The sequence below is a fragment of the Chaetura pelagica genome, unplaced genomic scaffold (assembly GCF_000747805.2).
Source record: "Chaetura pelagica isolate M959 unplaced genomic scaffold, ChaPel_1.0 scaffold107, whole genome shotgun sequence".
Taxonomy (NCBI): domain Eukaryota; kingdom Metazoa; phylum Chordata; class Aves; order Apodiformes; family Apodidae; genus Chaetura; species Chaetura pelagica.
The window spans coordinates 2,890,376-2,894,975 of record NW_009953979.1 but is presented as its reverse complement, the minus strand read 5'-3'; positions in this window follow the sequence as shown (position 1 = coordinate 2,894,975).

The following is a 4,600-nucleotide window of genomic DNA, read 5'->3' as shown; positions in this document are numbered from 1 at the left end:
TGCTGAGGAAAAGAGATGGCACTGGCACACACCACGTGAAAACCCAGGTACAGGCATCATTCCTTGGATTTCTGTCCAAGACATACTAACTTTAGTGCTTTGCACACCAGCAGTGTAAAGCAGAAGTAACGGCTAGGGTTATTTCAAAGCATGGAGGTGTGATACTATTAAGTAGAAGTTTCAAGACATCCCATAAATATTTCAGAACCCCATATCCATATGTGTATATGAGTTTATGTTCATTAGATAGAATCTGAGAGGCAGCTGCTTTGTGAAACTTAAGAATTGCACTTGGGGACCCATGCAGTTCAGCATCACATTCGATTGATGCAATTTTCCTTTGAGCGAAAGGTAGTTCTGGTGCTGACTTCTTCCAAATAATCAGCTCTCAGCAAAGAAAATTAGCTGAAATGCACCAATGTAATTAACCAGTTTTCTCCTGTTTAAACTCACGAGATTGAAGTTCTTCAAGCATCCACCTTCAAAAGGCACAATTTACGTCACAAAACCTCCAAACCTGCCAGCACTAAGAAGAGGAAGGAAGCTCCAAGAGGAGAGGAAAACCACACAAAGTCTTTTGGAAACACTGCATAGCATCATGCCTATCTTAAAAAAAAGATAATAGTCTATTCTCAAGCAGCTTGAGGATTGCTGGCAGCTGAAGCAGCCCTTTGCTTAATTCCTCCTCATTCCTGGGCAGTGGAAGGTTTGCTATGGGAAGGGTTATAAATCCCGTGGTGCTAGTGGCTGCGGAACCCCCAGGAATGATCAGAGCTCACTGAGTACTTGGACAATAACCAAGGCTCCAGACCTGTCCTGTGCAGGGATGAGGAAGGTTTTGCTTGTGTGTGCAAACTTTTAGTGATGTGGGACTGGTGAATATGGCAAGAATGAACTTTTGTGGTGGCAAAAATGGGAAGATTGTTCCAAAGCCAAATTGAAGCTCAATATCTCAGGAGGTCAGAACTTAAATTCTGCTTCTGCTTTTTTCCCCTTAATCCCTTTTTATGTATTTTAAAGTATAAGAGGGAAATTCTACTAGTCCCTCTCAACCCAAATGGACTATGATGTATTTATTCTTTAAATGTAAAAGCTGTATTTCAAAAATAGTAAGAGCAGAAGTATTCAGTGTGTGTGAAAAATGGTCCCAGTAGCGATCCCTGGGGAAAGGCTGGTGGATCCCAGGAGGATGGATGGTGGGCAGGGTTGGTTCTTCTGCCTTGGCGGCAAAGCAGCTGGGAGCTGCACCACCAAGAGCTGGCTCTTCTTCTGGGAACCCCCAGCTGGGTCTGCAAAAACTGCCTTTGGGAGACAAGAGTTTCATCAATAATTAAGGACGATGTGAGTATTGAACTAATTTAGGATTTGCACTTTCTAACACATTTTAGTGTCTCTGAAGCGGGGGCAGGGGGGAGGTTACTTGGTGAAAATAGACCCATTTGCAAGCCGAGCAAAATGCCAGATGTGGGATCCATGCCAAAAGGGAATGTTTTTAAAGACTGGGGACTGCACGATGTGAAAGCCAGGTTCAGCCATGGATTTTCTGCACGACCCATGGGAGTTGCTGCCACCGTTCCCCATCCGTGAAAATGGGGAGAACAAAGCTTTCTTCCACCCTTTGTCTGCTCGGTCTATTTTAGCTTGTAGCTTTTAGCTGTAATTTCCCTGTTCTCAAAGCCCTGTGAGAGCTTTGCTTCTTCCTGTGCCCCAGATACAGGTAAGCATTGCACCAGAATTGGGAAGGTAAGCAGAAAAAGTAAAGATGAGGTTTTCCAGACTGCTGCTAATTACCCTGATACGGTCGCAATTAAAAGGTGGCATTTTCACATGGCCCCAGCTGCCTTTATGTAATGTGGAGCTTCCGACAGGACAGGTTTGACCAGCATTTTAGGCAGGGTGCAAAATGAAACCCATCTTACTAATGCAATCAGAATGCCAGGTGTTAAAGGAGAGAGGGAGAAAAGAAAACAATTTTTTAAAACAGAGTTTATTATTGTTTGCACTCAAAATTCAGCATGAAGGCCCTCAGGAAGGTGGGGAAAAATCCAAATGATAAATATATTGCAGTATTTTTGTCTTGCCACAGGGGTCCCACAGTGTGTCATGGGAAAAGCCATGTGAGTTTATCCCTGCAAAACCTGGGGTGGACCTGACAGTGTTACCCCCACAATGCAGAGGGAATAATGAGGACCAGGAAAATCTGGTGAGTTGCTCCAACAGCCTCCCAGGCATCCGCAGCAGAGGTGGGAGGTGGATGCAGGTCCTGTCCCCCTGCTCAGCACTTCAAATACATTATAAAGCACGTCACAGCTTGGGAACACGGGATAGACACATGCCATGTAAAAGGGCTCAAGTGGAATTCATCTGTTCCTTTCCCCTTGCAGGGATATATTGTACTACTAGTATGAAAACTGTCCGGGCTCTAGGACCTAGAGTAAAGAAGTGGTATTTTTATAGTGATGATGATGTTCAGGCCCTGTGCATCCTGAGGATTAAAAAATACCAGAGCAGTGTAACACCACCTTCAAAATAAAACCTTGCAACTTCCAGCACTTCAAGCCCTACTGAGGGGAAAAAAGTAAAAGGATGTTAAGAGATTTTCTTCCCAACCTCTTGCTGCAACTCCCGCCTGCAAAATGCCCCCAGGAGACCTGTTGAGAGCAGGATGGAGGGCTTGGCATCCTCTCTCCCTGCCCCATCCTGGCACTTCTAGGCGTGAGACGGGCACTTGCAGAGAGAACCAGAGCCCGCTGTGCAAAGCTGAGGACAGCACAGGCTGTCCCCAGGAGCAAGCATGGCTCCAAAACACACATAAAAGGCAGTTGCTATGTGCCGACCTCTGTGTGTGTGTGTGTGTGTGTGTGTGTGTAAAGGGTTTATAAAGCTGTCCTGAGACCAGGAAATCTCCTGTGCCTTTTAGATTTAAGAGAAGTTGCCTTCCTGTTGTATTCCCAGATAACGCAGCTCTGATCAAGCCCACTTGTAAATAGCTTAATAGATTTAATCAGTTCCTTTGGAAAATGTTGTTGCTTCCGCAGGGTTTTAATTCAGTCCCAGGGAAAAGCTCAGAAAGGGCAGTTGCTGAACGAGAAGTTGGCAGATTCCACCTCTCTGGACCCCCAAGTCACTGTAACCTGCAAGAAACCAGATCCACAGGGAATCCTACTCAGGTGCAATGGAAGAGGAGAGACCAGGAAACCCAGGCAGATCCTGAACCCCGTGGAGCTTACATTTACATACCGTGCTCTCCATCACTTGTAATCTGACATGAGTCAATAGGAACACCCAGGCACGTGGGAAATCGCTGCCGACCTGCACAAACACCCCGGCTTGGGATCCACGCTGGGTTTTCCCCCTGTGTGCTCGAGTTTGATGGGGCCAGCCTGCCCGAGGAAATGCCTTCCCATCTCCCTCCTTCCCATCTCCCTCCCCAGTCCCCTGGCTTTCTGGCAGCCTTAAGAGGAAATCCACCATCGGTCAAAGCGGAGCCGCTGCAGCCCTGCAGCCTGTGTCAGGGGGTCAGAATCATAAAGGAGTCCAGCAACTAAATATATTCCATATATTCCTTGGAGCAGGTTGCAGAAATGAGCTGAGCAAGGGGGGGTCCAAATGGGGATGTTTTGGGCCCCTCACCTTTCTGGAGATCCTTTGTCCTAGCTGGGGAAATGCTTCTTGTGGGTGATTTTTTCTGCCCTCATGGGCACCAAACTGGGTTAGTGGGAAATATCATTATGTGATTGTGGTGCCTTCATCCCAGCCAGGCTGGGAGGGCTTTGCAGGATGGAGCAGTGCTCCATGAAATGCAGCAGCAAGAAAAAGGCCACAAAGCATCGGATCAGCCCTTTGCCTCCCAGTGGCTGGGAGATGGGCAGTGGAGACCAGCTGGGCATGTTGCAGCCCTTCTGGACCCTTCATCCTGGCCCTTCGTGATCCCTGCAAATCACACTCCACAGCACCTACCAGCACATACTGTGGGTCCCAGTTTCCCTCCCGTACGAGTGGATTTGGGAATTTGGAGTAACTGGGTAACAACTTGCACAGGGTGGGGGCACAGCCTGGACTGGTGATTAAAGCAAAAGGTGAGGGGAAATGGGGTGCAAGGACCCATGCTTTGATTTCCCTGTGCTAACAACCATGTTGCAGCTGGGGAGGGGGCTGGGGAGGGATCTTTTTCACCCCTATGGGCACCTTCCTCATGGGGCCATTCTCCTTATCTTTCCAGGCCACCCCAAAATATTTCAGCGTCCTCGTCCCTCCTCTCTGCGTTTCCTCCAGCCTTGCAGTTTTAGGGGCTCCAAGGTGCGAGGGGCAGTGCGGGCTGTTTGAGGGGGGGCGGGAGTAAAAAGGCCATTTCCAGCTCACTCCTCACTCTCCTTCAGCTTTTCAGTGGGCAAAATAATAACCCAATAACAATAATAAAGAGGAGAGGGGGGCGGGAAGCGGAGGGAGGGGGGAAGCGCCGGGGCAGAGGGTGGGGAGAAGTTTTCTCCCCGCTCCATCCTGGCCCCGGGGCTGAGGAGTTTGCAAACAAGGAGGAGCAGCCGAGTACCTTCGGTGTCATTGGAGGAGGTTGGGTTTGGTGGTGGTTTTTTTTTTTTTT